This window comes from Artemia sp. Qi Xiang Cuo, chromosome 5, assembly GCF_049724085.1.
Source record: "Artemia sp. Qi Xiang Cuo chromosome 5, ASM4972408v1, whole genome shotgun sequence".
In the NCBI taxonomy this organism is placed as follows: Eukaryota; Metazoa; Arthropoda; class Branchiopoda; order Anostraca; family Artemiidae; genus Artemia; species Artemia sp. Qi Xiang Cuo.
Genome location: NC_142798.1, coordinates 6,460,536 through 6,478,363, shown reverse-complemented (window position 1 = coordinate 6,478,363; position 17,828 = coordinate 6,460,536).

Here is a 17,828-nt window from a genome sequence, read left to right as displayed (position 1 = left end):
CCCACAAGCAAAAACAACAGAAATATTATAACACTTGCTATTCAACGATGCAATTTCAAAATTAGCTTTGTCTATTTATGAAAATTTAAATGTGCCATGGTAAACCACAACCAAACACTGCTGAGATATTCAAACTCTTGCATTTAAACGAAAGAAAGACAAAAGTAAATTGAAAAATAAAGAAAATGTAACTTTGAAAAGGTAAACCAAAACCAAACACTACTGAAATATTCCAACTCTTGCTTTTCAACGAAAGAAATTCAAAAATTAACTTTTAAAAATCAAGAAAATGTAATTGTGACAAGGTAAACCACAACCAAACACTAGTGAAATATTCCAACTCTTGCATTTCAACGAATGAAATTCAAAAAGAACTTTGAAGAATCAAGAAAATTTAACTTTGACAAGGTAAACCACAACCAAACACTACTGAAATATTACAACTCTTGCATTTCAACGAAAGAAATTCAAAATGAACTTTGAAAAATCAAGAAAATGTAACTGTGACAAGGTAAACCACAACCAAACACTACTGAAATATTCCAACTCTTGCATTTCAATGAAAGAAATTCAAAATGAACTTTGAAAAATCAAGAAAATGTAACTTTGACAAGGTCAACCACTACCATACACTACTGAAATATTCCAGCTCTTGCATTTCAATGAAAGAAATTCAAAATGAACTTTGAAAAATCAAGAAAATGTAACTGTGACAAGGTAAACCATAACCAAACACTACTGAAATATTCCAACTCTTGCATTTCAACGAACGCAATTCAAAATGAACTTTGAAAAATCAAGAAAATGCAACTGTGACAAGGTAAACCACAACCAAACACTACTGAAATATTCCAACTCTTGCTTTTCAAGGAAATAAATTCAAAATGAACTTTGAAAAATCATGAAAATGTAACTGTGACAAGCTAAACCACAACCAAACACTACTGAAATATTGCAACTCTTGCAATTCAACGAAAGAAATTCAAAATGAACTTTGAAAAATCAGGAAAATGTAACTCTGACAAGGTAAACCATAACCAAACACAACTGAAATATTCCAACTCTTGCATTTCAGCGAAAGAAATTTTAGATGAAGATTGAAAAATCAAGAAAATGTAACTGTGACAAGGTAAACCATAAGCAAACAATACTGAAATATTCCAACTCTTGCATTTCCATTAAAGAAATTCAAATGAACTTTGAAAAATCAAGAAAATGTAAATGTGACAAGGTAAACCACAAGCAAACACTACTGAAATATTCCAACTCTTGCTTTTCAACGAAAGAAATTCAAAATGAACTTTGAAAAATCATGAAAATGTAACTGTGACAAGGTAAACCACAACCAAACACTTCTGAAATAGTCAAACTATTGCATTTCAACGAAAGAAATTCAAAATGATATTTGAAAAATAATGAAAATTTAACGGTGACAAGGTAAACAACCAACAAACACAACTGAAATATTCCAAATCTTTCATTTCAATTTAAGAAATTCAAAATGAACATTGAAAAATCAAGAAAATTCAACTGTGACAAGGTAAACCACAACCAAAGACTTCTGAAATATTCCAACTATTGCATTTCAATTAAAGAAATTCAAATGAACTTTGAAAAATCAAGAAAATGTAACTGTGACAAGGTAAACCATAACCAAGCACTACTGAAATATTCCAACTCTTTCATGTCAACGAAACACATTCTAAATTAGCTGTTAAAAATCAAGAAAATTTAACTGTGACACGGTAAACCACAACCAAACACTACTGAAATAGTCCAACTCTTGCTTTTCAACAAAGGAAATTCAAATGAACTTTGAAAAATCAGGAAATTGTAACTATGACAAGGTAAAACACAACCGAACTCTACTGAAATATTCCAACTCTTGCATTTCAACTAAAGAAATTCAAAATGAACTTTGAAAAATCAAGAAAATGTAACTGTGACACGGTAAACTACGACCAAACACTACTGAAATATTCCAACTCTTGCATTTCAACTAAAGAAATTCAAAATGAACTTTGAAAAATCAAGAAAATGTACCTGTGACAAGGTAAACCACAACCAAACACTACTGAAATATTCCAACTCTTGCATTTCAATGAAAGAAATTCAAAATGAACTTTGAAAAATCAAGAAAATGTAACTGTGACAATGTAATCCAATACCAAACACAAATGAAATATTCAAAATCTTAAATTACCTAGAAAGAAATTCAAAATGAACTTTGAAATATCAAGAAAATGTAACTGTGACAAGGTAAACCACAACCAAACACTACTGAAATATTCCAATTCTTGCATTTCAACGAACTAAAATAAAAATGAACTTTGAAAAATCAAGAAAATGTAACTGTGACAAGGTAATCCATAAACAAACACTATTTAAATATTCCAACTCTTACACTTCAACGAAAGAAATTCAAAATGAACTTTGAAAAATCAGGAAAATGTAACTGTGACAAATTAAACAATAACCAAACACCACTGATATATTCAAACTCTTGCATTTCAACGAAAGAAATTCGAAATGAACATAGAAAAATCAAGAAAATGTAACTGTGACAAGGTAAACCATAACCAAACACTACTGAAATATTCCAACTTTTGCATTTCAACGAAAGAAATTCAAAATGAACTTTGAAAAATCAAGAAAATGTAACTGTGACAAGGTAAACCATAACCAAACACTACTGAAATATTCCAACTCTTGCATTTCAACGAAAGAAATTCAAAATGAACTTTGAAAAATCACGAAAATGTACCTGTGACAAGTTAAACCACAACCAAACACTACTGAAATAGTCCAAATATTGCATTTCAAAGAAAGAAATTCAAAATAATATTTAAAAAATCATTAGAATGTAACTGTGAGAAGGTAAACCATAACCAAAAACTACTGAAATATACCAACTATTGAATTTCCACGAAAGAAATTAAAAATGAGCTTTGAAAAATCATGAAAATGTAACTGTGACAAGGTAAACCATAAGCAAACACTACTGAAATAGTCCAACTCTTGCATTTCAACAAAAGAAATTCAAAATGAACTTTGAAAAATCACGAAAATGTATTTGTGACAAGGTAAACCACGACAAAACACTATTGAAATATTCTAACTATTGCATTTCATCTAAACAAATTTAAAATGAACTTTGAAAAATTAAGAGAATGTAACTGTGACAAGGTAAACCACATCCAAACACTACTGAAATATTCCAACTCTTGCATTTCAACGAAAGAAATTCAGAATGAACTTTGAAAAATCAAGAAAATGTAACTTTGACAAGGTAAACCACAACCGAACGCTACTGAAATAGTCCAACTCTTGCATTTCAACAAAAGAAATTCGAAATGAACTTTGAAAAATCACGAAAATGTAACTTTGACAAGGTAAACCACAACCAAACACTACTTAAATATTCCAACTATTGCATTTCAACGAAAGAAATTCAAAATGAACTTTGAAAAATCAAGAAAATTTAACTTTGACAATGTAAACCACAGCCAAACACTACTGAAATATTCCAACTCTTGCATTTCAACCAAAGAAATTCAAAATGAGCTTTGAAAAATCAAGAAAATGTAACTGTGACAAGGTAAACCACAACCAAACACTACTGAAATATTCCAACTCTTGCATTTCAACAAATTAAATTAAAAATGAGCTTTGAAAAATAAAGAAAATGTAACTTTGACAATGTAAACCACAACCGAACGCTAATTAAATAGTCCAACTCTTGCATTTCAACGAAAGAAATTCAAAATGAACTTTGAAAAATCGAGAAAATGTAACTGTGACAAGGTAAACCACGACCAAACACTACTGAAATATACCAACTCTTGCATTTCAACGAAAGAAATTCAAAATGAACTTTGAAAAATCAAGAAAATGAAACTGTGACAAGGTAAACCACAACCAAACACTACTGAAATATTCCAACTCTTGCATTTCAATGAAAGAAATTCAGAATGAACTTTGAAAAATCAAGACAATGTAACTGTGACAAGGTAAGCCACAACCGAACTCTACTGAAATATTCCAACTCTTGCATTTCAACTAAAGAAATTCATAATGAACTTTGAAAAATTAAGAAAATGTAACTGTGACAAGGTAAACCACAACCAAACACTCCTGGGTTGGGCTTTGGGGTCCGGAGATGGATGTGGGGGGTGTGGGGGGGCCTTGGGGGCGCGGGGAGGGCCTTTGGGGGCCGGGGGGACATTTGGGGACCGGTGGAGGGCCTTGGGGGCAAAGGGCGGCGCTTTGGGGGTCTGGGGGGCACTTGAGGACCGATTGGTCCTTTGGGAGCCCGGTGGACCTTTGGGGGCCGGGGGAGGGCCTTTGGGGGTCCGGGGGCCAGTTGGGAGCCTGGGGGACATTTGGGGACCGGTGGAGGGCCTTTGGGACCCTGTTGGTCTTTTGGGAACTCGATGGGCCTTTGGGGGGGGCGGGGCATGGCATTGGGGGGTGGGGGTGGGCCTTGGGGGCGCCGGGTGGGCCTTTGGGGGCCTGGGGGACCTTTGGGGACCGGTGGAGGGCCTTTGGGGCACAGGGAGGGGCTTTGGGGGTCTGGGGGGCACTTGAGGACCGATTGGTCCTTTGGGAGCCCGGTGGACCTTTGGGGGCGGGGGGAGGGCCTTGGGGGCCCGGGGGGCGCGTCGGGGGCCTGGGGGACCTGGGGGGACTGGGGGCGGGCCTTTGGGACCCTGTTGGTCTTTGGGGAGCTGGAGGGGCCTTTGGGGGGCCCGGGGATGGCCGTTGAGGGTCTGGGGTGGGCCTTTGGGGGCGCCGGTGGCCCTTTGGGAGCTTGGGGGACCTTTGAGTGTCCGGGGGGGCAGTTGGGGGCCTGGGGGACATTTGGGGCCTGGGGATGGCCTTTGGGGGTCTGGGTGGGCCTTTGGGGGACCGGTGGAGGGCCTTTGGGAGTTTGGGGGGCTTTGAGGACCGGGGGCTTCCTTCGGGGTTGGGGTAGGAGGATTGGAACCCTTTGGGGTTGGGTTAGAGGACCTCACAACACTGTTCAAATGAAACTTGTGTATTATAACGACCACAGAGTTTCACCTTTAAATTATCTTCTAAAATCTCTTCAAAAATCTTCTTTTAAAATGTCTCTATCTGTTTCGCCGAAATAGTTCCATAACCTGTCTAAAACAGTTTCGCCCAAATTATCCCTAAACGTAAATTCAGCGTGTTCCATTGTTATTGGCATCTCTGTGCTAACGCATTTCAAATTAATAGGAAACCTGATTCCAGCGCTAAAACAATTCATCGCTAAGATGTTTCTCGCCTAATTGTTTCCGTGGCCTTTGGTTATTAATATCTTTTGGAGTTCGACCAAAAGAGTTGTTCCCGAGGCAAAGACATTAATGACTTGGATCTATTCCTGGAGAAATGTTTCTAGGCGAAAATTTTTAAAGTCTGACAGATGATGTCATTGATTGATTGATCTGTCAAGAAAGGGAAATTAATTTGTTGTTTCTAAGGGGAATTAATGATTCACGATAGGTGAATTGAGGTCGACAGCACAGGTGTTCCAAGGTCGATGTTGTTGTAAGTGCACGCTCTCAGCGAATGTCAAAGTCGTTGTTGTTGTTGTGAAATTTAGGTCATTGACCCCAATAACCACGTGTTATCCCTAATGACTCTATGCCCATATTTGGAGCCCTGTCAGTATTCTATGCCCATAAAAGGAGCCCTGACACGACTCAATAAGGCATCTCTACTCTCTTTTCGCTAAAGTTAGACTATTTCTCACAACTATATTTGTTAAAACAATAAAAAAAATTGAGCGCAAAGAGCGAGGCGTTGAGGAAAGGACAGCCCCTTGGATATTCGGAATAATTTCTGTTCGTTTTAAGTTTTGATGTCACTCCTTACTTTCAGTTAAAAAAACACTTTTTTTTAATTTAATTTTGCCAGAAGAAACATCACGGATGCGTGTTTATTTAGGTTTTTTTTTGTTTTTCCTCAGGGGTTGTCGTATCAAACCGGTTGTCCTAGAATATCGGGAGAGGGCTCCTTTGAACGGAAATTAAAAGTTCTAGTGCCCTTTTCAAGTGACCAAAAAATTTGAGGGCAACTAGGCTCCTCCCCGAACATTTTTTTCTCAAAATCGTCTGGTCAAAACTTTGAGATAGCCATATTCTTTATTATAGTTGAAAGCTCAATAACTATGCCTGCTTGTATAAAACGACCCCCCCCCCCCACAACCCCAGGAGAAAGGTCTTTAAGTTGTAGATTTGCCCATTGTTTGCGTATAGTATTTGTTATTGGGACGTATGCGTACATTTTCGGGTGGGGAGGGGGCAAATTTTCTGCTGGGAGTTTTTCCACGTGGAAATTTTTCATGGGAAGAGAAGTTTCCAGGGACTGAACTTGTCAGGGTAAATTAGACACTAGGGGAATTTTCCAGAATTATTATATGAAATTCTTTTATTATGTATTGCTTTCTCTTTCCGTATCAATTTTACGCGCGGAGTGGTTCAGAGTGATTGTCCGGGGGAAATTTGCACCGGGATTGAATTGTCTAGAAGATATTTCCGTGGGGAGAGGGTTTCATCGTGGAGGTGGGACCAGATTTCCTGGCATTATTAAAAAAAAACATCCGAAATAAAATTAAAAAAACAAGTTTTTTCAGCTGAAAGTAAGGAGCAACACTGAAACTTAAAACGAACAGAGATTATTACATATATAAAGAGGGTTGGCCCCTCCTTAACACCTCACTCTTTACGCTAAAGTTTGACTTGTGTCTCAACTCGTTAAGAATGACTCCTGAAACACAAGGGCTGTTTAATTAGAACAATAAGATGCTTTTTTTAAGTAGTAAAAAACTTTAGCGTAAAGAGCGAGGTGTTGAGGGTGAGCAACCCCCTTTATATACGTAATAAACTTCTGTTCGTTTTAAGTTTTAATGTTGCTCCTTACTTTCAGTTGAAAAAAAACTTTTTTTTTTAATTTTATTGAGTACAAGAGTGAGATTCTCATAAATAATCCGAATGAGATCTGGAGGTCTATAAGGGCGAAAAAGGCTCAAAGAATCACCTTTTAGCTCCCAAGGGAGAGTGGCTGGATCAATTATTTCACAAGTGACCTCCCCCCATTCTATGCCTTTACGAATGTGGAGAGTATTATCGGTGCTGAATCAGATTTCGGTTTTGTAGTGTCAGTCTCGGCAATATACCGTGCTGTCATTCGCCTTCGGAAAAAGCCCTCGCGTGGAAATGAGCATTTATGCGGTTTTATTTACTAAATGCAAGCGGTAAGCTTCTGCAGTATCTACAGTTACTAGGACCGTTCTTTTACTCATCTTTGTGCTAACATCTTACATCTTTTTACAAAGAACGCTTAAAAGTGAAATCTTAGCACTAAAGGGCTGGGCACACGTAGCTGATTTCGGGAACTGATTTCCAAATCAGCGCCGATTTTAAAAGAAATCAGCCTCGATTTGAGGTTGAAAAATTTTCTAGTTTTCGGTGCCGATTTACAAATCAGCGCCGAATTCCATCATGATCATCACAAAAAAATACGGATACAAATAAACAGTCAGCCAGAGATGTCTGTGGTGAAAGACTCCGCTACTGAGCTAAGAACTAAACTGAGAATTAAGCTGAGATCAATCATGCCACTATTAATAAACTCCAGTTGACTATTTGTGTCCATGATTTTTTATTTTGAAAATCTCGCCCAAAAAAATTTTCTTTCAACCAATTTTTCTTACCGCTATCGTTTGTCCACTGATGCTGAAATCGGTTCCTGAAATCAGCAAGGGTGTATTCCACGTCGAGTGATTTTAATTAATGATGCTAAGAGGCGAGGCTTAGTGACGTTTTTCGGTGATTGATCATGATTAATTACGTTCTAGACAAGGAAAGTACTAGGGCCTTAGAGCCATGGGCATGTAATTAATCGTATTTAATGAATGTTAATCACCGAAAAACGTCGTTAAGCCCCGCCTCTTAGCATCAATAATTAGAATCACTCGACGTGGAACACACCCTTGCTGAAATCGGTTCCCAAAATCAGCTACGTGTGCCTATCCCTCAAGATCTTACATCTTATAGCGTTCTTTTGCAAACGTCTTTCATCATTCTGCTCTGATCAGCGGTCTAAGAACAATGAGTATATCATCAAAGTTCTCCCATCATTGTTCTATATGGAAAAAAGATGGCGTCTTTCACAATTTTTGCTAACATCAGTGAGCTGTAACATCTTCGAACAAAGATGAGTTAAAAGAACGGAAATCTTCGAAGAAAGATGTGAGACCTTAGTGCAAAAGAACGGCCCAATTATATCAAATTAGTTTCAACTCCGACATTGTTTCTGAATTCTTTTGTATTGGTACATTGACTCCTGTTAAGAAAAATAACCTAAAGCTAGCAGACAGCGCTGCCCTATAGACCATAACAGTTTTTTCTGTTTTTGCAAGTTGCCGATGTTTTTTTTTGCGCTTTTAACTCTGTTGTACATTCTCATTCGCTGTATAGTGCCCAGAAGCGAACTCTGTATAGCCCAGGTATTCACGTATTTAAAAATATGTGGACTTGTGCTACGTTATGTGTTGCTCTGATAGTACGACTACCAATAGAATGCTAAGTACCATTTTGCTTGCTGCCATAGGGATTACCACGCTATTTGCTTGCAGCACGTTCCTTAGTACCTCGCCATGCTATTCTACGGGACCACTACACCTTTTTAAAGAGAGTGAGTATCCTCTCACACCTATGTTCCCTGGGTACCTTTCAAAGCAAAGTGATCCAAAACACGTCTTTAGCAACTTCATTCATCATAACGTTTTTTTTTGTTTTTTTTTTTGTTTTTTTTTTAACCAAAAAATAGAAATTTTCAAATTGCGTAATCAAAGAATGGTCTCATTCTAGAAATACTGGTTTACAGCAACTTATAATCATGTTTTTTTTTTGCTATATATATCGAATTTTTTTAGCCAAAAACTAGAAATTGTCAAATAAGATATGCCTTTACAGACTGGTTTAGATACAGGTTTCTAAGCCAAAACTTTTGATTGTCACATTACGTCTTCAAAAGTGGTTTCTGAGGCAACACCTATTTTTTGGACAATTGCCTTAACTTGAGAGTAGTTTCTTAGGAATGTCTCGTTACTAATTACAAAATTGGATGCTACGCTCAGAACTGTTTGATTGACATATGCTGTTAAAAGCTAACTCTATTTGCAAAAAGGGATAAGGGATAAATAAAAAGGGCATTGGAAGAAAATATCACTAAGGAATTTAAAGATGAATCGATGAAAAACAAAGTACCAGCAAACGTTACTGCCATTGATCAAACAGTCAATGAACCAAATAATACCAAAGACGAAAAGCATATTGAGCCTGTCGATGACACACCTGTAAGAATTGTGTATGACTCAAAATGGAATAATGATTATTCTACTTATTACATACTAAAAGCAGACAACAGCTATAGTATCAAGAGATAACATGGTGAACCATTTTATGGAACAGATTCAAAATATCCAAAGATGTTTATTGATATTAATTATGTATAATAATAATATATTTTTTGTATTAATATGCTAAATGACATTGTTTCGCTCGATGTATGATGTGTATAACATTGTAATATTTTCATTGTTTTTAGAGTATGACATCATATCAAACGTTTGGAATGTCTATCAAAACATTGAAGATATAAAAAAATGAATTTGCATACGTCATATGTCAGATAGATAGGTTAACAGAGAGAAAATCAAATCAACTCTCTCAAATTCTCTATCAACATCTATTGACAGATACTTGGGATAGCTTTGACGGAATCTAGGTATTAGAGTGAATAAATTTTTATCAATGTCTTTTGACAGATACGTTTGATAACACTGACATAATTTAAGTATCAAATTGAACAAATTCTTTATTAAAATTCCTTATCGATATCATTTGTCGTGTAAGTCAAATAACATTGACAAAATCTATCTATTAGAATGAATAAATCCTTTATCATCAGCCGTTGTCGGATTTGTCATTATGAAAAAATTGTAAGTAAGTAACAAACTCTTTCTTGAATTCACCTCTTACATACACAATACAGAAATTATAAAAAAAAATGTAATTTCCAGACTTCATTTGCATGCAATAGATACCGAGAGTTCTATGACTCCTCCCCACATTGAATTCTAAGGGTTCTATGGCTCCTCTCCACAATGAATTAATATGGCTTTAGGACTCATCCCCCTAGCCATAACTCCATTCAACCTTGAGCGAAGGTATAAAAGTTTGAGGACGTACTTCTCTATGTAACAACTACATTAATAGCTTCCAAGATGATAGGACTGTATGACACAGAATTTATCGGTTTAAAAAAATCATCTTGTGGTGTTATATTTGAATGTGCATTTTTATCTCGAAGAAATTGACTGTTATCATTGGATAGTGAACTATAATATGTTTGAGTATGATAAAAGCTTGTGGAGTACTACATTACGTTATATAAACAGACTAAGATTCTACGATAGAGTGATTACGCCACTTAATAATAGTGGTCAGGAACTGCGAAATGTTCAGGAGGAAGTCAGTGAAATTTGCAGCTTTTTCGGGGTTGAAGCACTCTATGTAAAGGGTAATGTACCTACAGATAAAGTTTTAATTCAAGACTGTGACCCTAGAATTCCACGTTTTAATTTAGAAAAATTTAAGTGTCCTAAATTTGAAGGGGGCTTATCATCATCCTGAAGACGAGGTTAGGTTCTTCGCGCAATGGATACCTAAGGACATACCTGATCGCGATAAATGCATGAGACACGGTGAACTTTAAGTACTATTTTTATGTAAATATGTATTTTTTCTAAAAAAATCTATTAATGTGTTAAAGCAATAAATATCGTTAAGCTTATCCCGTCTTTATTCTTTAGAATAGTTCTATTCATTTCATTAAATTATGAAGAAATTGTAAGTAAGTAAAAATTTCTTTCTTGAACTCACCACTTGGATACACAATGAACAAATTCCCTTCAAGAAATTATGAAAAAATTGTAAGTAATTAGCAAATTCTTTCTTGAATCCCACAGGCATACAAAAACACATATAAATATATGGATTCAGGCATACAAACCGACAGAGACAGGCATTGAGATAGGCAAACACCCACCAAGACACATAAGCAGAGGAAGTGAGAGAGACAAAAACACATATAAATGTAAGGATTCTGACATACAAACCAACAAAGACAAGCATTGAGATAGGCAAACATCCCCCCAGACACATAAGCAGAGGAAGTGAGAGAGACAAAAACACGTAAAAATGTAAAGATTCAGGCATACAAACCGACAGAGACAGGTACTGAGATAAGCAAACACCCACCCAGACACATAAGCAGAGGAAGTGAACGAGACAAAAACACATATAAATATATAGATTCTGACATAAAAATCGACAAAGACAGTCACTGAGATAGGCAAACATCCGCCCAGACACATAGGCAAGGAGAGTGAGAGAGACAAAAACACATGCAAATATATTGATTCAGGAATACAAACCGACAAAGACAGGCATTGAGATAGACAAACACCTGCCCAGACACATAAGCAGAGAAAGTGAGGAGACAAAAACACATATAAATATATGGATTCTGACACACAAACCAACAAAGACAGGCATTGAGATAGGCAAACATCTGCCCAGACACATAGGCAGAGGAAGTGAGGGAGACCAAAACACATATAAATATATGGATTCAGGCATACAAACTGACTGAGATAAGCAAACACTCGCCCAGACACATAAGCAGAGGAAGTGAAAGAAAAAAAAACACATATAAATGTAAGGATTCTGACATATAAAGCAACAATCACAGGCATTGAGATTGGCAAACATCCGCCCAGACACATAGGCAAGGAGAGCGAGAATGAGAAAAACACATATAAATATATAGATTCAGACATACAAAGGAACAATCACAGGCATTGAGATAGGCAAACACATGCCCAGACACATAAGTAGAGGAAGTGAAAGAGACAAAAACACATATAAATATATAGATTCTGACATACGAATCGACAAAGACAGTCACTGAGATAAACAAACATCCACCCAGACACATAGGCAAGGGGAGTGAGAGAGACAAAAACCCATGCAAATATATTGATTCTGGCATACAAACCGACAGAGACAGGCATTAAGATAGGCAAACACCCACCCAAACACATAAGCAGAGGAAGTGAGGGAGACAGAAACACATATAAATATATTGATTCTGCCATACAAACCGACAAAGACAGGCATTGAGATAGGCAAACACCCGCCCAGACTCACAGGCAAAAAGTGTGAGAGAGACAAAAACACATACAAATACTTAGATTCAGACACACAAACCGAGAAAGACATGCATTGGAATAAGCAAACATCCGCCCAGATACACAGGCAAAAAGAGTGAGAGAGACAAAAACACATACAAATACTTAGATTCAGACACACAAACCGAAAAAGACATGCATTGGAATAAGCAAACACCTGCCCAGACACACAGGCAAAAAGAGTGAGAGAGACAAAAACACATACAAATACTTAGATTCAAACAAACAAACCGAAAAAGACATGCATTTGGAATAAGCAAACACCCGCCCAGACTCACAGGCAAAAAGAGTGAGCAATACAAAAAAACATAAAAATACGTAGATTCAGACCCACAAACCGAGAAACACATGCATTGGAATAAGCAAACATCCGACCAGACACACAGGCACAAAGAGTGAGAGAGACAAAAGCACATACAAATACGTAGATTCAGACATACAAACCGAGAAAGACATGCATTGGAATAAGCAAACACCCGCCCAGACACACAAGCAAAAAGAATGAGAGAGACAAAAACACATATAAATATATGGATTCTGACACACAAACCAACAAAGACAGGCATTGAGATAGGCAAACACCTGCCCAGACACATAAGCAGAGGACGTGAGGGAGACCAAAACACATATAAATATATGGATTCAGGCATAAAAACTGACAGAGACAGGTACTGATATAAGCAAACACCCACTCAGACACATAAGTAGAGGAAGTGAAAGAAAAAAAAAACACATATAAATGTAAGGATTCTGACATATAAAGCAACAATCACAGGCATTGAGATAGGCAAACATCCGCCCAGACACATAGGCAAGGAGAGCGAGAGTGAGAAAAACACATATAAATATATAGATTAAGACATACAAAGGAACAATTACAGGCATTGAGATAGGCAAACACATGCCCAGACACATAAGTAGAGGAAGTGAAAGAGACGAAAACACATATAAATATATAGATTCTGACATACAAATCGACAAAGACAGTCACTGAGATAAACAAACATCCACCCAGACACATAGGCAAGGAGAGTGAGAGAGACAAAAACCCATGCAAATATATTGATTCAGGCTTACAAACCGACAGAGACAGGCATTGAGATAGGCAAACACCCGTCCAGACACATAAGCAGAGGAAGTGAGGGAGACAAAAACACATATAAATATATTGATTCTGCCATACAAACCGACAAAGACAGGCATTGAGATAGGCAAACACCCGCCCAGACACACAGGCAAAAAGAGTGAGAGAGACAAAAACACATACAAATACGTAGATTCATACACACAAAACGAGAAAGACATGCATTGGAATAAGCAAACAACCGCCCAGACACACAGGCAAAAAGAGTGAGAGAGACAAAAACACATACAAATACATTGAGTCAGACACACAAACCGAAAAAGGCATGCATTGGAATAAGCAAACACCCGCCCAGACTCACAGGCAAAAAGAGTGAGAGAGACAAAAACACATACAAATAAGTAGATTCAAACACACAAACCGAAAAAGACATTCATTTGCAATAAGCAAACACCCGCCCAGACACACAGGCAAAAAAAGTGAGCAATACAAAAAAACATACAAATACGTAGATTCAGACCCACAAACCGAGAAAGACATGCATTGGAATAAGCAAACACCCGCCCAGACACACAGGCACAAAGAGTGAGAGAGATAAAAACATATAAAAATCCCCAGAATCAGACACACACACTGAGAAAGACATGCATTGGAATAAGAAAACACCCACCCAGACACAGAGGCAAAAGAGAGTGAGAGAGATAAAATAACATATAAATACGTAGATTCAGACACACAAACCGAGAAAGGCATGCATTGGAATAAGCAAACACCCGCCCAGACTCACAAGCAAAAAGAGTGAGAGAGACAAAAACACATACAAATGCTTAGATTCAGACACACAAACCGATACAGATACTTAGATTTAGACTACAACCCAACAATGACATGCATTGGGACTAGCAAACACCCGCCCTGACTTAGAGTAGCCAGACACACAGTCATAGTGAGAGAGATATCCAAAAAGTTGGGTTGATCTAGGTGCACTTAGAGTGGCTCGCAATACGTAGATTCAGACACAAAAATCAAGAAATACATGCATTGGAATTTGTATGTGTTTTTTTCTGTCTCACTCTTTTTGCCTGTGTGTCTGGGCGGGTGTTTGCTAGTCCCAATGCTTGTCATTTTTGGGTTGTAGTCTGAATCTAAGTATTGGTATCGGTATTTGTGTCTGAATCTACGTATTTGTATGTGTTTTTTTCTCTCTCACTCTTTTTGCATGTGAATCTTGGCGGGTGTTTGCCTTTTCCAATGCATGTCTTTCTCGGTTTTTGTGTCTGAATCTACGTATTGCGCGTCACTCTAAGTGAACCTAGATCAACCCAACTTTTTGGATATCTCTCTCACTATGACTGTGTATCTGACCACTCTAAGTCAGGGCGGGTGTTTGCTAGTCCCAATGCATAACATTGTTGGGTTGTAGTCTGAATCTAAGTATCGGTATCGGTTTGTGTATCTGAATCTATGTATTTGTAGGTGCATTTGTCTCTCTCATTCTTTTTGCCTGTGTGTATGGGCGGGTGTTTGCTTATTCCAAATGATTGTCTTTATCGGTTTTTTATTTTGAATCAAAGTATTTTTATGAGTTTTTGTCTCTCTCACTCTTTTTGCCTGTGTGTCTGGGCGTGTGTTTGCTTATTCCAATACATGTCTTTCTCGGTTTATGTGTCTGAATCTAAGTATTTGTATGTGTTTTTGTCTCTCTCACACTTTTTGCCTGTGAGTCTGGGCGGGTGTTTGCCTATCTCAATGCCTGTCTTTGTCGGTTTGTATGGCAGAATCCATATATTTATATGTGTCTTTGTCTCCCTCACTTCCTCTGCTTATGTGTCTGGGTGGGTGTTTGCCTATCTTAATGCCTGTCTCTGTCGGTTTGTATGCCTGAATCAATATATTTGCATGTGTTTTTGTCTCTCTCACTCTCCTTGTCTATGTGTCTGGGTGGATGTTTGCTTATCTCAGTGACTGTATTTGTCGATTTGTGTGTCAGAATCTATATATTTATATGTGTTTTCGTCTCTTTCACTTCCTCTACTTATGTGTCTGGGCGAGTGTTTGCCTATGTCAATGCCTGTGATTGTTCCATTGTATGTCTGAATCTATATATTTATATGTGTTTTTGTCGCTCTCGCTCTCCTTGCCTATGTGTCTGGGCGGATTTTTGGACATCTCAATGCCTATGATTGTTGCTTTGTATGTCACAATCCTTAGATTTATATTTGTTTTTGTCTTTCTCACTTCCTCTGCTTAAGTGTCTGGGCGGATGTTTGCTTATCTCAGTAACTGTCTGTGTCAGTTTGAATGTCAGAATCTATATATTTATATGTGTTTTTGTCTCTTTCACTTCCTCTGCTTATGTGATTGGACGTGTGTTTGCTTATCTCAGTACCTGTCTCTGTCGGTTTGTATGCCTGAATCCATATATTTATATGTGTTTTGTCTCCCTCACTTCCTCTGCTTATATGTCTGGGCAGGTGTTTGACTATCTCAATGCCTGTTTTTGTTGGTTTGTGGGTCAGAATCCTTACATTTATTTGTGTTTTTGTCTCCCTCACTTCATCTGCTTATGTGCCTGGGCGGATGTTTGCCTATCTCAATGCCTGTCTTTGTCGGTTTGTATGTCAGAATCCATATATTTATATGTTTTTTTTTCTCCCTCACTTCCTCTGCCTAAGTGTCTGGGCGGATGCTTGCCTATCTCAATGCCTGTCTTTGTCGGTTTCTATGTAAAAATCCATGTATTTATGTGTGTTTTTGTCTCTCTCACTTCTTCTGCTTATGTGTTTGGGCCGGTGTTTACCTATCTCAATGCCTGTCTCTGTCGGTTTGTATTCCTGATTCAATATATTTGCATGTGTTTTTGGCTCTCTCACTCTCCTTGCCTATGTGTCTGGGCGATTGTTTGCCTATCTCAGTGACTGTCTTTGTCGATTTGTATGTCAGAATCTATACATTTATATGTGTTTTTGTCTCTTTCACTTCCTCTGCTTATGTGTCTGGGCGGGTGTTTGCTTATCTCAGTACCTGTCTCTGTCGGTTTGTATGCTTGAATCCTTACATTTATGGGTGTTTTTGTCTCTCTCACTTCCTCTGCTTATGTGTCTGGGCGGATGTTTGCCTATCTCAATGCCTGTCTTTGTTGGTTTCTATGTCAGAATCCTTACATTTATATGTGTTTTTGTCTCCCTCAACTCCTCTGCTTATGTGGCTGGGCGGGTGTTTGCCTATCTTAATGCCTCTCTCTGTCGGTTTGTATGCCTGAATCCATATACGAGTATTTATGTGTGTTTTTGTATGCCTGTGGGATTCAAGAAAGAATTTGCTACATACTTACAATTTTTTCATAATTTCTTGAATGGAATTTCTGCATTGTGTATCCAAGTGACAAGTTCAAGAAAGAAATTGTTACTTACTTACAATTTCTTCATAATTTAATGAAATGAATAGAACTATTCTAAAGAATAAAGACGGGTTAAGCTTAAAGATGTTTATTGCTTAAACACATTAATAGATTTTTAGAGAAAAAACACATATTTACATAAAAATAGTACTTAAAGTTCACCGTGTCTCATGCATTAATAGCGAACAGGTATGTCCTTAGGTATCCACTGCGCGAAGAACCTAACCTTATCTTCAGGAGGGTGATAAGCCCCTTCAAATATAGGACACTTAAAAACTTCTAGATTAAAAAGTGGAATCCTAGGGTAACACTTTTGAATTAAAACTTTTCTGTAGGTACATTAACCTTCGCTTAGTGAGCTTCATCTCCGAAAAAGGTGAAAATTTCACTGACTTCTTCCGGAACATTTTTCAGTTCATGCCAACTATTATTAAATGCCGTTAATCACTCTATCGTAGAACCCCTGTCTACTTGTATAACATAATGTAGTACTGCAGAAGGTTTTATCATACTCAAACATATTATAGTTCACTATCCAATGATAACAGTTAATTTCTTCGAGTTCCATAGAGAATAACAAAAATGCACATTCAAATATAACACCATATGATGATTTTAATAAACTAATAAATTCTCTTTCATGCGGTCCTATCACCTTGGAACATATTAAAGTAGTTTTTACTTAGAGAAGTACTTCATCAAGCTTTTGTACCTTCCCTCAAGCTTGAATAGAGTTAGGGCTTGAGGGATGAGTCCTAAAGCCATCTGAATTCATTGTGGAGAGGAGTCATAAAACCCTTAGAATTCCTTGTGGGGAGGAGTCATAGAACTCTCGGTATCTATTGCATGCAAATGAAGTCTGGAAATTACAATTTTTTTTTATAATTACTGTATTGTGTATGCAAGAGGTGAATTCAAGAAAGAGTTTGTTACAATTTTTTCATAATGACAAATCCGACAACGGCTGATAATAAAGAATGTATTCATTCTAATAGATAGATTTTGTCACTGTTATCTGA